This window comes from Canis aureus, chromosome 34 (genome assembly GCF_053574225.1).
Source record: "Canis aureus isolate CA01 chromosome 34, VMU_Caureus_v.1.0, whole genome shotgun sequence".
NCBI classification, from domain to species: Eukaryota; Metazoa; Chordata; class Mammalia; order Carnivora; family Canidae; genus Canis; species Canis aureus.
In genome coordinates this window covers 5,301,346-5,327,342 of record NC_135644.1, presented here as the reverse complement: position 1 = coordinate 5,327,342, position 25,997 = coordinate 5,301,346, and the positions used below count along the sequence as shown (strand labels likewise).

General features: G+C 34.9%; 1 protein-coding gene and 2 long non-coding RNA genes across 7 annotated transcripts in view; 1 reads left to right on the top strand and 2 right to left on the bottom strand.

Annotated features, from left to right (window-relative positions):
• Positions 1-25,997, bottom strand: part of PDE1A (phosphodiesterase 1A) — a 337,006-nt gene that overhangs the window by 275,723 nt on the left and 35,286 nt on the right. The gene's annotated exons all lie outside the window — the stretch shown is intronic.
• Positions 5,218-8,588, bottom strand: LOC144304460 (uncharacterized). Its single transcript, XR_013371369.1, has 3 exons — positions 7,757-8,588; positions 6,016-6,051; positions 5,218-5,254 (listed from the first exon to the last, which is right to left on the bottom strand). It is a non-coding gene; the product is annotated as an uncharacterized LOC144304460 (long non-coding RNA).
• LOC144304459 (uncharacterized) lies at positions 8,131-10,593 on the top strand. Its single transcript, XR_013371368.1, has 3 exons — positions 8,131-8,314; positions 8,909-8,931; positions 10,342-10,593. It is a non-coding gene; the product is annotated as an uncharacterized LOC144304459 (long non-coding RNA).

Genomic DNA, 25,997 nt, shown 5'->3' with positions numbered 1-25,997 from the left:
TCCTTCTTTCCATGGTCTTGAAATGTATTGTCACTGTTTTCTTCATAGTAGCTTTAAATCAGTAACTTTGTTAGTCCTATAATCTCTGGCCTGACCTGTGTCCTCAGGGATACCGCAGCCTCTTAGATTTTATACCTGTCACAGTTTTGTCTTCCTCCCTTCTACTTAAAGATGTCAAGTTTATCTTTCTTAGAACACATTTCTCAAGAGTTACCTTCCTAGAAACCAAAAAGGCTCCTCATTTCTTAACAGATAAAATCCAAATCCTTCATATTAAGATAGATAAATTCTAGATCTGAGTTCTTATTTCCATTCTCTCCTAAGTAAAGTGTTTGACATTGATAAATTTATGCCACTTCTCTAAACCTCAGTTCTCATAGACAACTGAGAGATATAAAGAAACAAGTCAGTCCTACAACAGTGAAAGCATAAAAGTGGAAATCTACCAAGTGCATCAGCAAAATAATCAGTGAACCAACCATCTTGACTCGTGGGAGAGGTAAGGATGAAAATGTAACACAATGGGAAGTTGGAAACTTGGAAAAATGAGAAAGAAGGCTTAAAATATTACACAGAGAGTTATGCACTTCGTTTTATCAAACGGTAGGAAGTCATTGAATATTTTTGAGGAAGAGGTAATGCTATTATTCAATTTTCAGGAAGGAGCTCTAGAATAAAGCATCCGAAAAGTATGCACAATTGGTACAGGAGGTACAATGTTTAGAGTTGTAAATCAAGTCAATTTATGAGTTGTATACGAATCAGTTAATTTTTAAATTTAATTTTGTTATGTAATCAATTTATGTACTGTCATTTATTTATTATTTATTTAGAGTTGTAAATCTAACTTCAAAATGAAAAAGGAAAAAGGGAGGACACAATTGGATAAAGGTTTCACACTGGGTCTCCTATGCACAGGTCTCAGCTGTCCTACCATGCATCCGCAAAATTCTTTAGAACTAAGAAGCTGATTTTGCCACTTATTCCCATGTTATATATCCTCCAGAAAGTTTTATAGCTTTTTCTGTCATAAATTAAAGTACTATTCTTCCTCCTAACTAGTTTCTTCTTTCTGCTCATGAGAATCCTTATTTTTGAACTATGCTCTGACTCTACCCTGGCCAGAAAGGACAAAAGACGACTTCTCAGCGTTTGTCTATTCAACTGTTAGGCTCACCAGGCTAAAAGGGCAGCTAGAGATTAAACTGGGAGGGAGAGGTGAAGGAAAAGAAAAGGAAGAAGGAAAATGAAGGATGGGGAGAGATAGAAGGAAAGTTACCAATATCAAAGATGAAAAAGAGGACTCTACAGATTCTACAAACACTAAAAGGATATTAGGGGAATTGCAAAACAAAAACAATAAGGGGGATATTATGAACACCTTTGTGCTCATAAATTTGGCAACCTAAGTGAAAGAGGAAAAATCCTCAAAAAAAAAAAAAAACTCACATTTAAAAAAATTCACAGCCATTATTAATTAATAAGCTTTGTAAATAAAAACCTCCTCCAAAAGATAACTCTGAATCCAGATGACTTTAATGATGAATTCTATCAGACATTTAAGGAAAAACTAGTAGCTATCTCTCACAAACTATTTCAAAGAAAAAACTTCCCAATTTATTAAGACAAAATTACCTTGATTCCAAAATGAGGCAAAGATAATACAACAAGCAAAGAGAAATGTAGACAAATACCTCTCACAAATATAGACATAAAAATTATGTTAAAATATTATCAATCAAATTGAGCATTATGTAAAAAAAAAAGATAATATATAATAATTAACAGGTGTTTATCCCAGGAAGGGAAGGTTGATTTAATATCTGAAAATCAGTCAACATAATTCACCATATTAATTTAATAAAGGGAAAAAAGCATATGATTATTTTAGTACATACAGTGAAAGTATTTGACAAAATTGATCACTATTTCATTATTAAAAGCTCCCAGAAAACTAGAACTAAAAGAGAATATCCTTAACCCAATTAAGAGCTCCTATGGCTCCATTTAATATCAAACTCAGTAATAAAAGTCTCAATGCTTCCTAGATAAGATCAGAGAAAAGGATCTGTGTTTTCATTATTTTATTTAACATTACACTTTAAATTCAAACCAGTGCAAAAAGGTAAGAAAAAAAATAAAAAGCATACGGAATAGGCAAGAAGTAGAGATACTTTAATTATAGACAAGATAGTATATATAGAAAATCCTAAGAAATCCATAAGAAAGCTATGAAAACTAATAAGTGAATCCAGCAGGTTTCCAATAACTAAGGTCATTATTAAAAAATCAAGTGTATTTCAGTTTTGGGGGGAATAAAAATGTGAAATGAAATTCAGAAAAAGCCACATTCAAAAAGCATAAAAATAAATATGGGAAAAATTTTAGTGAAGACAATTGTTAAGATTTTACACTAAAATTTACAAAATACTCTTGAAAGAAATTAAGCTAGACCTAAATAAATGAAGAGATACACCATTCTTCTCAAAATTGTTAAGATACCAATTCTCTCCAAATTAATCTCTAGATTTAATACAATCCTAATCATAATCCTAACTAGGACTTTTAAAGAAAATTAACAATATAAATTAAATATTTATATCAAAATCCAAAGGACTAGAATAGCTAAAGCAATCCTGAAAAAAGAATAAAATTATAGTACTTAAACTACTTCCTTTCAAATTTTAGTATAAAGCTACAATAATCAAGACAGTGAGATACTGACATAAAGATAGATGTATAGGTTAATGGAGCAGAATAGAAACTTCAGAGACAAACTCATACTTTAATTGGCTTTGGCAAAGTTACCAAGATAATTTAATAGGAAAATGACTGTCTTTCCAAGAAAAGGTGATGGGAAAACTGACTATATGGGGGTGGGGGGAGGAATAAATACCAATCATTACCTCACATCGCACACAAGAAAGTCAGCTCAGGTAACTGTTCCTAAACATAAGAGTTAAAACTAAACTTCTACTTAAAAATTAAGAGAAAAATTTTGTGATATTGGGTGAGTCCCAAAACACAAACTATAAAAGAAAACAATTGGTAAAATAGATTTCATCAAGAGCAGAAACTTCTGGTCAACTAATATTCGATAAAGGAGGAAAGACTATCCATTGGAAGAAAGACAGTCTCTTCAATAAATAGTGCTGGGAAAATTGGACATCCACATGCAGAAGAATGAAACTAGACCACTCTCTTGCACCATACACAAAGATAAACTCAAAATGGATGAAAGATCTAAATGTGAGACAAGATTCCATCAAAATCCTAGAGAAGAACACAGGCAACACCCTTTTTGAACTCTGCCATAGTAACTTCTTGCAAGATACATCCACGAAGGCAAAAGAAACAAAAGCAAACATGAACTATTGGGACTTCATCAAGATAAGAAGCTTTTGCACAGCAAAGGATACAGTCAACAAAACTAAAAGACAACCTACAGAATGGGAGAAGATATTTGCAAATGACATATCAGATAAAGGGCTAGTTTCCAAGATCTATAAAGAACTTCTTAAACTCAACACCAAAGAAACAAACAATCCAATCATGAAATGGGCAAAAGACATGAACAGAAATCTCACAGAGGAAGACATAGACATGGCCAACATGCATATGAGAAAATGCTCTGCATCACTTGCCATCAGGGAAATACAAATCAAAACCACAATGAGATACCACCTCACACCAGCGAGAATGGGGCAAATTAACAAGGCAGGAAACAACAAATGTTGGAGGGGATGCGGAGAAAAGGGAACCCTCTTACACTGTTGGTGGGAATGTGAACTGGTGCAGCCACTCTGGAAAACTGTGTGGAGGTTCCTCAAACAGTTAAAAATAGACCTGCCCTACGACCCAGCAATTGCACTGTTGGGGATTTACCCCAAAGATATAGATGCAGTGAAACGCCGGGACACCTGCACCCCGATGTTTATAGCAGCAATGGCCACGATAGCCAAACTGTGGAAGGAGCCTCGGTGTCCAACGAAAGATGAATGGATAAAGAAGATGTGGTTTATGTATACAATGGAATATTACTCAGCTATTAGAAATGACAAATACCCACCATTTGCCTCAACGTGGATGGAACTGGAGGGTATTATGCTGAGTGAAGTAAGTCAGTCGGAGAAGGACAAGCATTATATGTTCTCATTCATTTGGGGAATATAAATAATAGTGAAAGGGAATATAAGGGAAGGGAGAAGAAATGTGTGGGAAATATCAGAAAGGGAGACAGAACGTAAAGACTGCTAACTCTGGGAAACGAACTAGGGGTGGTAGAAGGGGAGAAGGGCGGGGGGTGGGAGTGAATGGGTGACGGGCACTGGGGGTTATTCTGTATGTTAGTAAATTGAACACCAATAAAAAATAAATTAAAAAAAATAAAAAATAAAATAAAAAAAAAGAGCAGAAACTTCTGTTTCTTAAAAGACAGTTAATAAAACAAAAAGCTAGCCACAACTACAAAAAGTTTTATTCTGGAATCCACAAATCTAACTAACAGCTTTTGTCCAGACTGCATAAAGAATTCTTACAATTTTGTAATAATAAAAAATAATCAAAATTGGACAAAATATTTAAACAGGCACTTCACAAAAGAAAACATATGAATGGCTAATAAGCATATGAAAAGATTTTGAATGATCACTAGTCATTAGGAAAGCATAAATTAAAACCACAATGTGATACTACTACATACTCACCAGAATGGTTAAAATTGAAAAGGTTGAAATAACAAGTGTAACAAAAATACGGAGTAAGTGGAACTCTCACACATTGCTAGTAGAAATATAAAATCATACAGCCACTTTGGAAAGCTATATATCTGTTTCTTATAAAGCTGGATAAATATTAACCATGCAACCTAGTAATTTTACTCCTAGGTTTTACTCAAGGAAAATGAAGACATGTGTCCACACACAAGCTATATGCAAACGTCACAGAAGTATTATTCATAATAGCTAAAAAGTGGAAGCAATCCAAATGTCTGTCAACTTCTGGATGGATAAGAAAAGTTTCTTATACACATAGCATGACATACTACACACCAATAAAAAATAATCAAATATGAATACATGCAACATGGATGAATTTAAAAACATTTGCTTATTAGTAAAAGAAGTAAAATCAGGAGACTACGTACTGCATAATTCCATTTACATAAGGTTCTAGAAAATGAAAAATGGTAAGAACAGAAAGCAGATCTGATTTTACCTGTGGCCAGGGTGGAGAGAAAACAAGTTTGTTGGCCCTGTTCAAGTGTAACAAGACACAAGGAAATTTTTTAAGTTGAGAGAACTATTGGTACATCTTGATGTCATGGTGATTTCATAATTGGAGACATTACAAAATCTCAACAAACTATACACTTAAAATTGGTGGAATTTATAAGTAAACAAAACAGAGAAAAGAGTCTCTATACTAAGGCAAATATCACTATATTGTGTCACAGGTCCCAGTCATGGCCTCTCTTCTCCACAAGGAAGTGCCATTTATACATACGAGGAATAAAAAGGCAGGGACCCCCCCATCCATTCTCTACACAATTTAAATGGGTCTTACAAGACTCTTACAAGACCTTACCCACTTATACTTTTTTTCCCCCAAAGATTCTGAATGTGAGGACTGTGTCACAGTAATAATTCTCTCAATACCTAATTTTCAATGTTCAGTTTAACTCAATTCTCCACATATCATTGAACAGTTAGTTACTCTCTGTCTGGGGTTATTATAGGAATAGCTATTTAACAATTAACAAGAAGACAGTCCTTCTTTCTGGAAACTTAAAAGTTTAGTGAAAGAGAAAAGTATCCACAAAACAGCAAGTAGGAAATATAGATAGATATATTCACGAAGTGAAGAGAGTTTCTATTGTGTTATAAAGCACTTAGAATAAGAGGTTTTTGCACATGGCACATTAGGCTCAACCCAGTGGAAGGTGACATTTGACTGCACATTTTTATAGAGATACTATGACTATTTTGATATAGCGATTTGTTTTTCATGAATTACCTTGTCTGATTTCCAAGTGATTTTTGTTCTTGAGTGCTGCATGTAGGTGGAATAACATTTCAGTTAAAATTATATATACACTTATCTAAAAAACAGAAGGTAGGCAAATGACAATCTTCACAATTTAGTGAACTAAATTTTCTAAGCGGTTTCATGGAAATCAACTTGCTTTCTAGACCAATACATTTAGATTCAGAGCAAAAATATTCTCTAAAACCACCAGCTATAATCCACAGTCATGGGGTTTGGAACAATGATAAAAATTATAATGAAGAAATGCCTTTCAGTAATTATTCACTGAAGAAAAGAGATAACATGCCACAAAGGTAATACATGTCAGGCAGATGAGAAAACATGAGCAAGAAACTTTGCCTAAGCTTACAGAAATGACCTCATCTAGTCCCACAACCATCAGAAGTCCCCAGAACTCTTAATTCCACAGTATAATTATTGGCTGTTATCCAGGAAGAATAACTGAAATAAAACAAAAGAAAGAGCTCCCTTTAATCTGAATCGTGACTTTTCAGATCTGGACTAAAATGAGACTAGCCTTTGAGTATAGGATAGAAAAGTGTTTTCTTCTCCAAGATATGCCAACCTAATTCTTGATACACATGAAGATGTTATGTACTGTTCCCTACTAAGTTGTACTGTACTCTGAGAAAAGAACTTTTTAAGTTACCATTTGCTTCTTTTTTAAGAATACTTTTTTTGTTGAAAATTTTTTTTCAACAGGAAAGAAATTATCACACTGTTCAGTGTTCCAACTCTTTAGTGAATATCAATAAGAAAGTCAATGGCTCAGCAATGTGATTGCAAAAAGAGTTTCATGAGACACTCTTCTCAAACTTATCTTAAAATCTATTTTAGAACTTAGAAAGACTTCTTTAACATAAAAACTTATCTTTAGTATCCAGATCTATAAGCTTCCTCAATACAAGCAATTGATTAATGCATTAATATTGTGTACCTATTTTGTGCAAAGTGATAAATAAGAATATAGACATATATTTACTTGGATCTATATATTTTACTATCATGAAAATTTTATTCCTTCACTTTGCTTAGGAGAGGCTCTTTCCTGAATGGGGAAAAATGTCTTTGTAAACATTTCTATCAAAGAAAAGGACCAATAGGAATGTTTCACATCATGTACACAGCAAGGTAACTTATTCAATTCTCTAAAGGTTGGAAAAGTAATTTGCTGAAGGAGCCAAATGTTGCCCTAGACACGATAGTGCCCAGACTTTGGGGTCCAACAAAATGCACTAGAATTGAATTTTTATTCCATTCATAATTAATCATTTGATCTTAAGCAAGCTACTTAACTTTCTGAATCCTGGCCTTATTATTTATAAAATGTACATCCTCTTTTGAAGGATCTTATGAAAATTCAATGAGATTATTATGAAGCACAAAGCAGTTGCTTCATTAGGTTAGTTCTTTTGGTGACATAGGAAGGATGTATAAAGTTACTGCTTTTCCTCAATAAGACAGAAAAAGGAAATTATAGAATATGAGAACAATTACATATACATATACCGTAATGAGATTCTTTGGTTTGCTTATTATTAAAAAAAAAATGGAAGAGGATGACCAGGAATTGCCCAAAGTGATGCTATTTTGTCTTATTTACATGAAGACAACATGGAATTCCAAGATAAAAATAAAAGACAGTGATGTGGACAACTGGGTTCAGGCATACAGAAATAGATTCCCTCATAAAGGGGAAGATATGTACCTTTGCAATTTCTCCCAACTAGAAATGGACAATATCTTATAGAAAAAGGTCAGTATTGCTGGCTATCACTCTGGAGTACTCTTAAAACAGCCCTTGGATGGCTTCTTCTCCAGCCCCAAGGACTTGTCTATAGCTTCTCAGAAAGGAAACTAAAAGCTTAGATTCTTTAAGAAGCTAAAAGAGGGTTGTCTCGCTGACTCAGTTAGTAGAGCATGTGACTCTTGATCTTGGGATTGGAGCCCTACATCGAGTGTAGAGATTATTTAAGAAGGAAATCTTAAAAAAGAAGAAGAAGAAGAAGCCAAATGAGAATATAGAACTTTCTCCTACTTCAATAAGCATGACAATTGGTTCCAGGAATGGAATGACTTCCACATCATCAATGCCAAGGTGACATCCCAGAAAAAAGATCAAGATAAGCAGCAACAAATGTAGATGGAGGCCACTAGGTGTCTGAACCTTGATTAGTACCACTGAGCAAGACAAGACAGGGCAGGAGAACATGTAAACTGAGACAGGATTTGTAAACCAAGAAACTCCAAAGGGCTGGAAATTGGGGTCAGGCTATATTGTTTTATCATTTCCATGATAACTTTGATATTTTGTATTACCAACACATCCTAGGAAAGCTAAAGTTACATGTTTTTTGTGGCTGAAATTATTTTATATCCTTTAGAAAAAAAATACTGACTAGTCACTTTTTCTTCTATTATTTTACAAGTACCACAAAATGCTTTCCCAAATGTACTAGATCCTTTTCTTAACTTAATGAAGTTAGAGTAAAATTCCATTTTGTTTAACTTACTAAAAGTGTTTTATGAGCTTCCTCAGACTATATATTTAGTAAAGAGTATTATGAATGGAAGTAACGCTTTTTTAAATCCTTAAATGTTTGCTTCCTAAAATGTTATATAATAATATTTCTGATAATTCAGTTTTAACAGTGTTAATTCACTTTAGATAACACGTAAAAGTACTAAAGAGGTAGGATGCTCTACCTCTTGGTGTATTTAAGGTCGCAAGACAAAAGAACCAATTTTCTTATTTTGTCATCAAAAGAGCACAGTAAAAGTTAAATTTCATTCATGAGCTCAATAGAAACACTAATATTGAATAGGCTATTCTAATATTGTGACAAATTTTCTTTTAAAGGCAAAATATTGGACAACAAACGTGTAAGTTCTATATCTACAGGTTGATGAACTATTAATTAGCATGAATTATATTTGTTACAATTAGTGTTACCCATTTTAAGGCTGCATTCATAAGGTGCACATTATTTTGACTAATACGTAGCACACTGTTATGCTGACTAGGGCATCTTATTTTACTAAGTTTCAAAGTTAACCCTAATTTAATAAAACTAATTCAGAATATTGCAATGTAGCAAAGGTGAAATCAAACACCAGAACTGAGTAGCTTATATTTTTCTAATTTTTAGCGATCCAATTATTTCAAAAGAGACGTGGGCCAACTTACCAAAAGAATGAAGATCTAGGATCAGAATATTTTAACATGAAAATGAGAATGTCAATAATAAAAATGATCAAGAAGTAGGGATTACATAGGGAAGTTTCAATTCTTAATATGGCTAAAGCTTTGTGAACAAAACATAGCTCTAAGCTTCCAGCTGAGGTAAAGAGGGAGATATTATGCATTTTACACAACTCATTTCATCTCATAAAAGGAGATACATATTTAAATTCTGTTAGGAATTTGTCACATGGGTTATTATATAAAGACAGCAAAGAACAAAATAAATGGCATAATAATTCAAAGGCATGAATCTATTTCCATCACTTTAAAAGAACATCAATAAAAAGCCAATCATAGAATGTTGAGGTTCTTTAGTAGTAATTGCACTTCAGGATAATTCAAACCGATTCATATGTGTAGCTTTCTGATAATCTGACACATGCTGAGGATTGAGGATAAAAAATGTAGAGCGGTTAGCATTTCTCCGATTGTAATTTTTATTATATCCACTAGCATTTATTGATTATAATAGCTGTCATTAATTGACTGCTGGGCACCAGTGACAGTGCCAGCTGCTTTAAATATGTGACAATTTAATTCTCATAAAATCCATTTTCCTCCAGACAGTTGAGAAAATAAGACTCAAAAGGGTGAAGGGATATACCTTGAGTCACAGTAAATAGTGAAATTGAGATACGAATCCCAATGTTTTTCATTTCAAAGACCATTCAACCCACATCATCCTGCCTCCCCATCTGATAATTGCCACATTCTAGAAGACAGTGCACAGGGCTGAACATTAACTAACACTTGCTTAAAACTTTATGGGCATTTCAAACATGTAGTTTCATTTCACAGAACTACTCCTAGAAGTAGAGAGCACTATTAGAGTAATGTCCAATTTACAGATAAGAGAATCATAGCCCCATAAAGCCCAAGGTTGCATATTTACTGTGAAATGAATAAAGACTTATTCAAGACTTAGAAATCCAAAGCCCGTCCATGCTTTTGACAGAAGCTATACGGCATAGTTCAAACTCCAGTCACAAAAAAATCATCCAGTCAATGCACGGGTCCTCTGTGGTGAAGTAAAGTCTCTCTTCTCTAAGTACCAGGTACACAGAAGGAAAAGATGAGGTTTTGTTGCAGAAGCCATGGAGCTTGACTCATATTCTTGCCATGACAAAGGACAGCTTCCCTTCAACATGGAGGAGGACTAAAGAACACCTGCAAGCAGGGTTGAAATTAATCTCAAAAAGAAGCTGTTCAAACCAATATAAGTGAAGCCTAAAAATAATTCTTTACTAAATTCCTGTTTCTTTTGACTACTAGAAAATAAAACAAACAACTTTAAAGAGAAATTTCCTTGTTGGTCTATACTTGCTACAATTCGCAAAACATCAAGGGCATTTTATAAATTCTGGACAATCTTGTTCAATTCATTAATGAAACAAATATCCATTGGGTACTACTACGAGTCAAGCACTGGGTTAATTACTCTCCTTTCACAAAAAAAAAAAAAAAAAAAAACAAGTTCTTTCTAATTATGACAGATTGACAGTGGATGCCTGGAGCAGTACAGATCATGCCCAGCCTCAGTGGGAAAGGGTGATAGGACAGATTAACGACGTCTGATATGTGGTGAGAAAGAGAATGTCTCTGTGCATGTGACATGTATACAACTCCCATTTCAGGGGCATTCCTGTGTGTCCTGTTATTACCCCAAGTCATTTATCTCTGCAAATTCCTTTTTCTCAAAGCCAAGTGAAAATGGGAAAATCACAACACAGGTCCAAATATGGTACCTGGACTCATTATGTCTGTATGCAATTGCTAGTGCATTTGTCGCACTGTTTGTGGAAAAATTAGTGCAATTCCTCGGCCTTTTCTTAGCTTGGAAAAGTTGGCCTTTTCCTACATAACGTCTCATGTCTTGGTTCTCATGTAGAGGCTACTAAAGCAAACACATCACATCTCTTCTCCTACAAGAAATAAAGGAGCCATGAATTTAGCTTAGCACTTTTCAAAAGTTATTGGCCCCGGGTCTGGCCTTTGCCAACTTGACTACCACAACATTTTCTTGTTCAAACTAAAATTACAGGGATCCCTGGGTGGCGCAGCGGTTTGGCGCCTGCCTTTGGCCCAGGGCGCGATCCCCGCAGACCCGGGGTCGAGTCCCACGTCGGGCTCCCGGTGCATGGAGCCTGCTTCTCCCTCTGCCTGTGTCTCTGCCTCTCTCTCTCTCTCTCTCTCTCTCTGTGACTATCATAAATAAATAAAAATTTAAAAAAAATCAAACTAAAATTACAATGTCACAATGTCTGATAAACGACTCCTTTCCTGTTGTGTTATTTTATAACAGGGAATATGTGCCATCTTACTCCAAAACACAGCGGTTTTGACTGATGAGGCTTCCTTTAACTTGAAGTTACTGAATCCACACATATGTATTACTTCCTACTGATGCCTTTTAGTTAGGAAAGAGGATGAAAAATGAAAGCCTTAAGTACTTCAAACTCAAAAAGATGTCAGTGTTAATTCTAGTAAAGGATAATCCTTTCAGATCATGTTTACAGGATAGTCTATAGAGGAAGTGTTAGAATTTTCTTAGACAAACTCAAAGCATGAAGGGTGAACATCACTTTTGTAAAAAAAAAAAAAAAATTAGCAATTGTAGGCAATTTAAAGGATGCACGAAAGCCATATTCCTGTCTTTACATTACTCCTACTTGAACATTCATCCAAAAGGTAGTTATGTTGACAGCTTACCACGCTAGCAATCATAACAATTCTTAGATAAATTTGGGCTTTACAAGTGATATTGAAATGTGAAAGCTCTAATTCAACCTCTAATTGACAGAATCATTAGTGTCAAATTTGCAGATGTAATTTTACACTTTTATACATAAAAAGGAACAAGAAGAAAAGAAAGAAAGAAAGAAAGAAAGAAAGAAAGAAAGAAAGAAAGAAAGAAAGAAGCAAGCAAGCAGACAGGCCGACTTAGGACATATGACTGATTTAGATCTGTCCTCAAAGGATGAAGTGTACATCCTGGCACAACTTTACAGACTGGCACAACACTAGAGACTGAAAAGAATACAAAGAAAAGATAAATATACGTTGCATTTCAGTGTTTATCATACTTTGAATTTTTAAATAAATATTCATTGCACACATAATAAGCTATAAATCACGTATGCTAGAAATAATCATTGTTGATATATATATATATAATACTTTGCAGCATTCTTTCTTGTTTGTATTTATTACACTATCAGAGGTCCTTGAAATAAGCTTTTATCACAGAAGTCTTTTTTTTTTTTTTAAAGATTTTATTTATTCATTCATGAGAGACACAGAGAGAAAGAGGCAGAGACACAGGCAGAGGGAGAAGCAGGCTCCATGCAGGGAGCCTGATGTGGGACTCGATCCCGGGCCTCCAGGATCATGCCCCGGGCTGAAGGCAGGCACTAAACCGCTGAGCCACGTCTTTTGATTCCTTTATGTACATAGGGAAGAAAGGCAATGTAACCTTCTATATAAAATTAACAGTGTTGCCTAAATATGAATTCTGTCCTATTGTCATTGGTAAGCTGGCTAAAATGATTCTATTACATCTGTTTCATACAGAGAACATAACTTCTTAAAAATCATAGTATAAATTATTTTTCCCTCTCAGTTACAAGGAACTATTGCAATTAAACATTCAGCACCATTATGCTGAAGAATAATAACTAGAAAACAAAAAAAGACCTTTACTGGCTTGACCATCAATAGCATTTACATGTATGACAGCTAAGGCAAAGAAAAGTTCATCAAAAAACTAATAACTTTCCATCAAAGAGAATCTAATATCATATCCACACACACATCCCTACCGCAATAGCAAAAATCGACTATAACGTGTGAGGTCGAGCAATAGTTATTCTATTCAACACATAAGACAGAATGGTGCCAGTTGCTGCACCTTGAAGCTGCACATGGCGATTCAAGTCCACAGCCCGAGAGCAAAAGCAAAAGACCTATTAGAGCTAGCCACCTTCATGTAGGGCCTCCTGAAAAAGAGTCGGTTAGCAGAACCAGAAATACTTTCTCTTGCGCGTGCAAGCCCACACACATTTCCTAATATAAAAAGATGGTTGATGGAAAGAAGGAAGTCACTTTTTAGGGAAATCTGTATTCATGGAGAGGATATGCCTTCTTTTCTTTCCCTGATACAGCCATCACCTGTACTTTGCAGTAACTTGGGGACAATTGGCCTGTCCTGTCCTTTCCCCAAGATTCAACATCAGAGCATTTGATGTCAGTTAGGAAGATGGGGTGAGCAGTTGCTTAAGTAGAAACAGTCATTCCTTCTAACTTTTGCCCTTGGAGTTGAGGGAAAATACTTTTAAACTGAATATAAGACTAACAATTTTAAATACACAAGATCACATCTTAAAAAACACAAAGATATTAATTCAATCACCAGAGTGACTGAGAAATTTTGAATGAGGCTAATATTTTGTGAAGGGGCCATAACCTTGAGTGAAAAAAGAGGTGTTAATAATATAATCAGAGACAATAATAGAATAAAATGTTCTGTTTAGACCTCAAGAAATACATGTTCCTTTATTACTAAAATTATAATAATAAATAATAATATCATGGCCTCTCATATGTTTAGATATATATGTACATCTATCCATCTAAACTTTTTCCACTAGAATATAAGATCCATGAAAGCCAAAATTTGTGTGTTTACAGATTCAAATGTCTTTTTATGTGTGTTACTGTTTATATTCTCAGCATCTAGTGCAGTATCTGTCATGTAGTAGGTAGTCAGTAAATATCTATTGGATTAATTGGATAAATAAATATAACCACCATTTGTTCAAATGTTCAGTAATTGTCAAAGTAGTTTTTTAAGCGCTTGTCATATGCTGTTTTATTTATTGCTTATAAAAAATGCTGTTATCATTTAATAGATAATAGATAGCCCCATTTAATAGATAAGGAAACGAAGACCAGGGATAAATTATCTTTTCTTGGCCACTCAGTTCCATCAAGGGGTAGCATGCTTCACACTCAGGTCCATCTGATCCTAAAGTCAATGCTCTTAGACACCAAATGGATCCCTCTGGCCAGGAGTATGTGATTTTTTTCGTTCTGATTCACCCTCACTTCCCAGAGCACACATTGGGGCCATGTGCTACCTGCTGTGGGGGCAAGATCTAAAAGAATAGAGAAGGGATTGGATCAATGTGAGTGCTTTTCCGTGACTTCTCCCACATACTTACATCTCCTGTGTTTTAGGATCCCCCTCAGACACTAGCTATTTCCACAATCTGTGGTGCTTGCTTTGAGTCAGGCCCTTCCTTTGCAAGGATGAAAATTTCTGTACCATAAATTCCTCTATGTTTCTCCACAATGATCAAATAAGCGTTTAACCATTTTGAGTTAGTGAAAATTCTTTCCTTTTTTTCTATAGTTAGAATGAAACATTTTCAGCATTTGGGAGGTGTTTTCCTTTTTTTTTTTTTTTTTTTTTCACTCTTTGGCATTTAGAAGGTTTCTTTTTTATCTAGTTCATTTCAGATTTGAGAGTCAAATATTAGAGCTACCAAAACAAAATGGACTCCATCAGGATGCTAGTGAGCTCCTCACAAATGTGAGGTATTTAAGCAGAAGTTGGATGATAGAGATGCTCAATTAGGCATTCCTATCTCAGCTACAGAACTAGAGATGTAAGATCTTTCGATCCTGAGGCCCCCTAAAATCCAAGAAATAGTCTCTGTCTTGCTTGCCTTCACTACCTATTCACAAGAAAGTGGAATTTACACACAGTTACTACATTTTCTTATTAACACTCTACACCATTAACTACAACTTCCAGTCTGGCAAAACCAACAAGGTACAATGACAAAATAGTCACTCTACTAACTGCAGAAAGCTAAAAGTATAGATTTAAAAAATAAACCCCTTAGGGTTTATAAAATTCACATAACTTTTAGGTCAATATCTGCTCTTTAGTCTGCTATAAGATCAAACCATAGATCAGTACTGAGGAGAGCTTTTAATTCCAAAGAACTTTATCTCAATTTGACCAATCTAATCTAATTGTAAAAAAAAAAAAAAAAAAAAGTTTAAATAGTTTAAATGTAGGTTTTTAAAGTTACCATTTTCATTTATTGGAAAAAATAAAGCTCACATGTTTCATCAAAATGTTTCATCAAATCCAAAATGTTGGGGATTTCTGGCTATGGAGTAGTAAAAAAATTAAAAATATTCTTCACATGGTGCAGCTACTGTAGGAAAGAGTATGGAGGTTCCTCAAAAAGTTAAAAAATAGAACTATCAAAAAAAAAAAATAGAACTATCCTACATTCCAGCAATCATACTACTGGGTATTTACCCCCCAAAATACAAAAACACTAACTCAAAAGAATATATGCATCTCTATATTTATAGCAGCATTATTTACAATATTCAAGATATGGAAGCAGCCCAAGTCTCCAGTGATTGATGAATAGATAAAGAAGTGATATATATAAAATGGAATGTAAGGGCAACTGGGTGGCTCAGTGGTTGAGGGTCTCCCTTTGGCTCAGGTCATGATCCTGGGGTCCTGAGATCAAGTCCCACATCAGGCTCCCTGCTGCTTCTCCCTCTCCCTATGTCTCTCTCTCTCTCTCTCTCTCTGTCTCTCATGAATAAATAAAATCTTAAAAAAAAAATAAATAAATAAAATGGATTCCTACTCAGCCAAAAAAAGGAAGGAGATCTTGCCATTTGCAACAACATGGATGGAGCTACAGAGTATAATGCTAAGATAAATAAGACAGCCAGAGGAAGACAAATACCATATGACTTCACTTATATGTGAGATTTAAGAAGCAGAACCACCAGCAGAAGGAGAGAAAGAAAGAGAGAGAGAGAAAGAGAGTCAAACCAAGAAACAAACTCTTAACTATAGAGAACAAACTAATGGTTACCAGAGGGTAGGTGAATGGGAGGGATGGGTTAAATAGATAATGGGATCAAGGAATGCACTTGTAATAAGCACTGGGTGACATATGGAATTGCTGAATCACTATGTTATACACCTGAATGTTATCTACACCGTATTATCTAACTGGAATTAAAATAGAAACTTGAAACAATATTCTCCATCAAAAAGCAGTGATACAACCCGACAAAAATGATCAAAAACACTCTTAGGGCTCCAGACATTAACTAAAGGCAAACTACAAATTGAAAAGCACATATTGACCAGATACTACTAAACCTCAGTTAGCAATGGAAATCTATGGTATTCTGACCTGGAGCTACTACCCCCATCTGCCATTTCAGCTAGGTCAAAATGATAGTTTTACCACAGTGAGTCTGGCCTTTGAAACCAGGAACTTCACTGCTAGAAGTGGCTGACTTGATCTGGAGCAGAGTATAGAGGTCAGAAAGCATATGACATGGACAAAATAAATAGGAAAATGACAGATGTAAATCTGACCAGATCAATAATTACAATCAATGGATTTGATTAGACATTCCAATCAAAAGCTAGAGATTGTTGGACTGAACAAAAAGGCAAGACCCAACCATATATGTCTATAAGAGACACACTATAATACAAAGATATAAATAGTTTGAAAATAAGAGGATAGGAAAAGAAGCCATACTATCTTAAGAGAGCTAAAGTGGCCATATTAATGTCATATAAAATAAACCTTTAGACAATAAATGTAACTATAGACAAAGAAGAACAATAATAATGATAAAAGGGTCAATACAACTGGAAGATGTAACTATTATAAACGTATACCTACCTACCAGAGGTCCCACAAATCTGAAGCAAAAAATGACCAAACTGAAAGATGAAATGGAAAATTAAGCAATTATAGTTGTAGATTTCAGTATTGCACTTTCAATGATTGATAAACTGGACAGAAAATATACAGAGATACAGAAGACTTCAACAACACAATCAATCAATTAGACCTGATATTTAGAGAATATTCTGACAACAACAGGTTATACATTCTTTTGAAGTGCACAAATAATATTCTCCAAAATTGACCACTTGTTAACCCATAATTCTCAATAAATTTAAAATGATTGGAATCATTCAAGTATGGTCTCCCACCAACCACAACTATATTAAATTAGAAATTAACAACAGAAATTAGAAAAATCCTCAAATACAGAAAATAATATACTCTAAATAAGTCATGGATAGATATAACTATACTAGAAGTCAGGGCATATTTTGAACTTTATAAAAATGAAAATACGACACATCAAAGAGTATCAGAGGCACCTAAAGCATTGTTTAAAAGTAAATATATAGCTTTTAATTCTACTATCAAAAAAAAAAAAAAAAGGAAAGATTTCAAATAAATAGTCCAAGCTTCCACTATAACAGGCTAGAAAAGAAAAAGCAACCTATATCCTAAGCAAGCACAGGAAGATTAAAGATTCAGAAATCAGTGATACAGATAACATAAAACTATAAGAACATCAATGAAACCAAAAATTCACTCTTTAAAAATATCAACAATAAAATAATGAAAGCATAGACAATACTGTCAACACTTCAGAAATTAAAGGATTGCAGAGGAATATTTTTAACAACTCTATGCCAAAAAATTAGATAACATGGGTAAAATGGACAAATTCATAGAAAGATATTAATAGCTAGAACTGACTAATGAAGAAATAGAAATTCTGAAAAGATCTATAACAAGTAAAGAAATTACATGAGTAATTAAAAATCTTCCCACAGAGGAAAACTCAGGTCCAGATGGCTTCCCTGATAAATTCTGTAATTTTTTGGCAAAAAAGAAATAATACTAAATCTACCAAAACTCTTTCATCAAATAGAGGCTAGAGGAACACTTCCCAACTCATTTCATAATGTCAAACTCAGGCAAAGCATCACAAGAAAAGAAAATTACAAAACAATATCCTTCATGAACATTTATTTAAAAAAAAAAAAACCGTAACAAAATAGCAGCAAACCAAACCAAACCCAACAATATATAAAAGGATTATACATAATGCCCAAGTCTGGCTTATCCTAGGAATAAAAAGACAAAAGTATATCATCAACCCAATAGTTGCAGAGAAATTTTCACAAAACCTGATACATATTGATGACTAAAAAAATTTTAACAAACAAGAAATAAAAAGGAACGTCATTAACTTAAAGGGCATCTAAGAGAAATAGTTAAGGCCTCTACCTAAGATAGAACTAAACAAGGACATCTGCATATCATTCCTATTCACCATCATAGTGGAGGATCTAGCAAGTATAAGCATATAAATCAGAAAGTTAGAAGTAAAACTGCCTTTATGGACAGCCTACTCATGTATGTATAAAATTCTAAAAAAATCTGTAAGAGAAAAATTTGCCAGAAGGTAATAAATGAGTTTTAGCCAGTTTGGGGGATATATGATCAATATAAAAATTTCAATTGTATTTTTTTAAGTTTTATTTATCTTTTATTGTAACTTTCCATTTCTAATTGTTCTACATTTTGTAATACAAATTCTTTTTTCTAATTTTATTGATATATAATCAACATAGAGTACTGCATAAGCTTAATGTGTACAACATAGTAACTTCATGTACATGTATTATGAAATGATTACACCATAAGTTTAGTTAACATTCAACTGTATTTCTTTATAACAGCAACTAACAATTTGAAATAAAATATAAAACTAACTTCCATTGAAAAAAAAGAACAAAAAAAAAAAAAAAGAAAAGAAAGAACAAAATACTCAGGAATAAATTTAATAAAATGAGTATAAGACTTATACATTGATAATTATAAAAATATTACTAAGAGAAATTAAAGAAGATTAAAATAAATGGGACTTTCCATGTTCATGAGCTGATGACTTGATATTGTAACATGGTAATTACTTGGATGGATCTACAGCTTCAATAATATCCCTATCAAAAATCCCACCAGGCTTTTTTGGTCACAATTGGAAAACTGATTCTAAAATTAATATGGAATTACAAAGAATATAGAATAGCCAAAACATTTTTTTAAAAAAAAGATCAAAGTTGAAAGATTTACACCATGTGATTTTGTTTTTTTTTTTTTCACCATGTGATTTTGAACTTAACTCTAAAGCTATAGTAATCAAGATAGTTGATATTATTATAAATTGACATATGGTATAAAAAGCATAGAATTGAAAGGCCAGAAATAAATCCTTACATTTTTAACAATTTATTTTAATAAAGGTACCAGGTGGGCTTTTCAATAAATGTTGCCTGGTCATTTGGTTATCCATATGCAAAAACATGAACTGAGATGCTTATTTCAACCCACATACAGAAATTTACTTAGAGTGATAGACCTAAATGTAAAGATGAAAACTACAAAAACTTCTGGTAGAAAATGAGCAAATCCTGTGACTTTATATTAGGCAAAATTTTCTTAGGACACTAAAATGATAAATTGGAATTCCATAAAATTAGAAAATTGGCTCTTCAAAAGACACCATTAAGAAAATGAAAGATAAGCAACAGAGAAAAAAAGTATTTGTAGGTCATAACTCTGATAAATAACTTGTAACCAGAATCTATAAAGAACTCTTAAAATTTAAAATAAGAAGTTAAACCTTTTTAAAAATAGGCAAAAGACTTGAATAGACATTCTATCAAAGAAGCTATACAAATGACTAATAAGCACATAAAAAGATGTTCACCATCATCAGTCCTTAGAGAAATGCAAATTAATACCACAATGAAATACAATTACACTCCCACCAGAGTAATTCTAATCAAAAACACTGCCGTACCAGGTGCTAGAGAAAATGTGGAGAGGCTTTAACTCTTAAACGCTGCTGGTGGGAATTTCATACAGCCACTTTGGAAGTTTCGCAGTTTATTAAAGGATTAAAAGTAGACTTAACATTGGATCTAACAATTGCAAGAGAATCAAAAACTCATGTTTGCACCAAGTCTTGTTCAGGGATGTTACAGCAACATCATTTGTGATAGCCAAACCTGTCCATCAATTGGTGGATGAATAAACAAAATGTGGCATATCCATAAAATTAAATGCTATTCAGCAAGAAAAAGGAATGGACTTTTGATATCCACTATAAAAATATTAAAGACTGTATATTGCATGATTCCATTTACACGACATTTCAAAAAAAGAGTAAATCTATAGAGAGAAAATAAAGCAACCTTTGCCTGGGGCTGGGAGTAGGTGGGAGTGGAGAATGACCCCAAACTGACCAAGGAAATTTTTTTGAAGCAATGGAAATGTTTTAGAACTGGATCATGGTGAGGGCTGCATAATACTATAAATTTGCTTTAAAAATCATTGAATTGTATACTTAAAATGGATGAGTTTTATGATATGTAAATTATACCTAAATAAGACTGTTCAAAGCTATCTGTATTAAACCAAAAACGTTTATTTGAAGCTGACTTCTTAAGAAAGTTTATAATGAAAAGATTCTGTATCAGAAAGTCTCATGAATAATATGCTCAAAGGGGTTTCCCAAAATTAACATCAGAAAAGATATCAATTATTCAATTCATATGTCAAGATCTGAATACACTACTATTTGTATTTGTCATTTCTCATAAGTAAATCTTTTACTTGTTTTTTATGTCTTCCATAAGTTTATGGAAACAGTTTTATAGGGAGATACAAGTAGGGAACCAAATTTGGTTTTGGAAATGTTAAGTCTGAACAAGAGATATTGGGTAGAATATGGGTTTTAAAGTCTGATGAGGTCAGGTTTGGGGACATACATTTGGCAGCAATCAGTAATAGACTGTTACACCATGACACTGGATGTTATCGATAGAATGGAATCATAGAGAAGACAACTAAGCTGAGAACTGAATCCAAGGGTACCCCAAAATTCAAATACTGGAAAATGATGAGAAATCCAGCAAAGAAAACCGAGAGAGTGTTTTTCTAGGAGCAGTGAAGAGTGTTTCAAATAGGAACATTAAACCAAATGTAATACATGCTAATGGACCAAGAGATTTGAAGACTGAGCATAAACAGTTGATTTAGTGATATGGAGGCCACTAATGATTTTTAACAAGAGCAGTTTTATTGGAAAAGGGAGATATAAAAAATTATTATTGGATTCAAGAACAAGTGGAAGGAGAGCAAGTGCAAACAATATATGTAGCCAACTCTTTTGAGGAGTTTTACCATAAGGGGAAATTTGACTTACAGGGAGGATGACATAAGTTTAAAAGAGTTTTATTTATTTAAGTTGGAAATACTATGATACACTTCTATGCTGATCAGAATGATACAGCTGAAAAGAAGTAAAATGCAAGCTACAGCAGGCTTAATTGTAGGAATATATTGTTGAGTGGCACACTTTAAAGCACAAGTAGGGAGGTGGCCTTAGGAGCCCTGACCATTCATTCACTGTAACAGAAGGGAAGGCAAAGTGGGTGTGGAGAAACCTGTGGGGTTGTAGACATGGATGGGGAAGGCTCTTGTGAGGGGTCCCTCTGCTCAATGAAGTAGGAAGCAAGAGGAAAGGAAGCATTTGAGGCTTGGGGAGACAGGAGAGGCCTCTAGAATAGCCATTCATGGTTGTAGGAAATGCAGTGGGTTTGTGCACAACAGGGTGAACCTGAGGTTCCTAGTCATGCATTTAAAGTAAAAGCAGTCAGCACAGGGGTGCGGGTTTCTCCAGACACATTCAGCTCACATGAGTTCAGGCATGAAATGATCTGAGAGCATGTTTTAACCAGGAGTAGGAATTTTCTGGAAATATATACATGAGAGGAACAAAGGCGTTAATAAGAATACAAGCAAGGGGTATAATAACGGACCATTGTATCTGAAGCATGTTGTGGGAATATGAGCACCTGAAGGGAACAAAGGGAAATGAGAGAGACAGTGTAAAGGGATAATAAGTTGGAGGTACCAGTAGGATGGAAAAAGTCCCGGAGGTGAGGTGCTAGAAGGAATGGACTTGAAAAAACAAAAACAAAAACAAAAACAAAAACAAAACAAAAACAAAAACAAAAACAAAAAAACAAAAACAAAAAGCAGGTGACTGGAAATTTGGTCACTCAGAATTTAGATTTACCCCAGCAAACTTTCTGGAAATCTATCCAAAGGACAAATATAGATTATGAGAAACATGTTTCCTAGTGTTATCAATATGACCACCATAAATTAGAAACAACATAATTATTCAGTGATAGAAACACTGAGGTAAACTCCATGTTACCATGTAAAACATAATATATAAAGAAAATAGAGCAGCAATTAATAAAATGTAACAAAACAAAGAAGTCAGATACCAAGTTGTACGCACCCAATGATTATGAGTCCAGACATATATACACATACACATATTTATGTGTTTACATATATAAATATGTAACATTTATTCAAATATATAGATATATCTAATTATTTATGTGGTTATTTGTGCCAATGTCTAACTTTCTTGCTAGCTTTTAAGTGTCCCACTTACTAAGGTTTACAAGTATTCTTTTTATCCATCTAAAAAGCAAGCATCAAGCTCTACACATGGGAGAAGTTCAGTACATTTTATTGAGTGAGTGATTTCATGAGCGAATGGATGGAGGGATGATGAATGGATAAATGAAGATCTGTGTCTACTCTTTGATTCTCATATCTGAACTTCACATACAATGTCTAATTGCAAGATTCTATCAAACTTCCTGGAATTCTGAGTTTACCTGTCTGATCTATTAATGTGAATGGTTTAAGGTTACAAAACCATCACATAATTTAGAGACTTTATCTATATATGATCTTAAGGGGGATCCCTGGGTGGCGCAGCGGTTTGGCGCCTGCCTTTGGCCCAGGGCGCGATCCTGGAGACCCGGGATCGAATCCCACGTCGGGCTCCCGGTGCATGGAGCCTGCTTCTCCCTCTGCCTGTGTCTCTGCCTCTCTCTCTCTCTCTCTCTGTGTGACTATCATAAATTAAAAAAAAAAAAAAAAAAAAAAGAACCTGTTTTGGGGATCCCTGGGTGGCGCAGCGGTTTGGCGCCTGCCTTTGGCCCAGGGCGCGATCCTGGAGACCCGGGATCGAATCCCACGTCGGGCTCCCGGTGCATGGAGCCTGCTTCTCCCTCTGCCTGTGTCTCTGCCTCTCTCTCTCTCTCTGTGACTGTCATGAATAAATAAAAATAAAATCTTTAAAAAAAAAAAAAAAAATCGACCGTGGATCAAGAGAAAAATATTCACCTTGTGAATTAGTTTCACTTAAGGAGAATCAATTTTCCTATCCCTCGATGAACTACAAACGATTGTTTATTGTTGTACGTCCAAACAATGGTAAACGAATTTTATTTTTGATCTGGTAGAACATGTTTTTAAAGAAAGTCTGGGGATCCCTGGGTGGCGCAGCGGTTTGGCGCCTGCCTTTGGCCCAGGGCGCGATCCTGGAGACCCGGGATCGAATCCCACGTCGGGCTCCCGGTGCATGGAGCCTGCTTCTCCCTCTGCCTATGTCTCTGCCTCTCTCTCTCTCTCTATGTGACTATCATAAATAAATAAAATTAAAAAAAAAAATTAAAAAAAAAAGATTTAAAAAAAAAAAGATTTAAAAAAAAAAATAAAGAAAGTCTGATTCTCAAAGAGATTCTGTGACAAGAGATATCCACAAGCCAAAAAGTCATTAGTGCTGCCTTTGTTACCCACAAACTTAACGGTGTGGGAATTACACAAACGATTTCCAGGCTCAGAATGAGTGTCGGACAGTGCAATGCCCGCAGGTTCTATTAGGGTGACAGCAACTGGGCAGAGGACCAGCAGCCTTTTCAGCCATGCTTATTGTATTGTGCAAAACATCTACTCTGTGCTAACTTCATCCTAATCACTGCAGCAGCTACAAGAGCCCCAAACAACAGAACACTGCCGGGAATTCAGAGAACAAAAACCTTAACAACTGGCCAAAGCATTCCTTGCCATATATTACAAAAAATCTCCCTTAACTTACAAACTTTCAATCAGCAAAAAGGACTTCCTGGACTAACTTTTGCAACCCATTCTACACCAGTATGTGAACAAATTCCAAATTCCAGATGACAGCACTGTAGTACTTATGTAATCAGGGATTCATAATGTCCCTTAATTTGGTGATTTTGTTAAATCCTTGAGAAACATACATTTATTTTTTTTTTAAGATTTTATTTATTTATTCATGACAGAGAGAGAGAGAGGCAGAGACACAGGCAGAGGCAGAAGCAGGCTCCATGCAGGGAGCCCGACGTGAGACTCGATCCCAGGACTCCAGGATCACACCCTGGGCTGAAGGCGGCGCTAAACTGCTGGGCCACTGGGGCTGCCGAAGAAAAGTACATTTAAAGAAATCAATTGCAGTGGGCTTCCGAGGAGCCTACAAAATTATTTACTGAGTCGTCAATGTGTCATGTATTCCCATTTGAAGAAAGTTTAATGGTCTTTATGGGGCTATTTCCTAAGCCAGGGTAACCTTTTCCTATCTACATGTTTAAAAGCATTAGCACCATCCGTTTTGTTAATTCATCTAAATGTGTAGTAAAGGCCTTACGAGGTCATCCAGATTCTACAATGAAGAAATAAAAAGGCAAAACAGAAAGCAGACTATTTATATACAAAGTTGTATATCTTTCATTACTTAGTGCTTCTGACCATGCTTTATCCATCCAGTGCTCACCCATACTCCTCCACCCCCAACCATCTTTCCCTATCCCAGAGATTGCAAATGGAGAACACACAGTTTTGGCTTATAGACACGTGTCTTGTAGACACATGTTTAAGGAACATACTGCAGTCAAGAAGGGTCTTACTCTTTTCCCTCATCGCTCTTCCATACCCATCCTCTGGATTTCTTTGTTTCTGATTTTCTGGTCCCTTTCAGTCACAGTGTGACTTTCGTTTCAGAAGTCAAAATGCCAACACCCAATGTAATAATTAGCACTCCATATTCTTCCAAAGTGAAGCATTTTCCAGCCTCACTCTCCCAACTCCTAGGGTTGGGACCTGCTTCAGTTTAGAGTTTCCTTCCCTCTCCTCTGTAATTTATGAGGCCAGAGAAGAAAGGGAATTAGGGGGAAGGGTGCAGCATATACGATTGCTTTCCTGTGTTGGTTCCTTCTAGATGTTGGCCTTTTCTCTAGGCCAAACACAGGATGTTTGGAAATCTTCTCTCTGGGGTCTTCTGACTACAATTCCTAAGGCAGGCCATGCTAGTCCTCCACCTGACCAGTAAGGCTTGACAAATTTTAACGTGATTTTTATATTCTCTAATATTTAAATATTCTATTTTATTATATTCTTTTCTATTACTTTGTATTTTTAAAATGAAATAGTACAAAGGAAAATGCTCAAAGTCACAAAAACTGGGGTCCAATTGTAACTCTGTCCAAACCAGCTGTATTACTATAGCAGATGCTTCAGACTGAGACATTCTATTTGAAGAGATCTGAAAGCTAAAATCTATAATCAGATCATTTTAGCTAAGGCTCTAGATACGAATTAGGTGATACCAATGATAAGCAGTCTCAAAGTGTTTGGAATATTTGGAAGGCAAAGTTAGGAGAAGCCATTTTGGCTGACAAACAGGGCCATGAGCCGGTGGTGTTGGCTGGATTCCACCTTTGCATATCCAGCCACTGGCTCCAATGGATAGCTGTTGGCATTGGGGTAGTAGCATTAGTGATGGCAGCCCAGCTGCTTCCTGTTTCTGAATCACAGCTGTAGTGTTGATCTTTTAACTTGCCAGTTTAGTGGTGGCCCCTGATTTCCAGCTC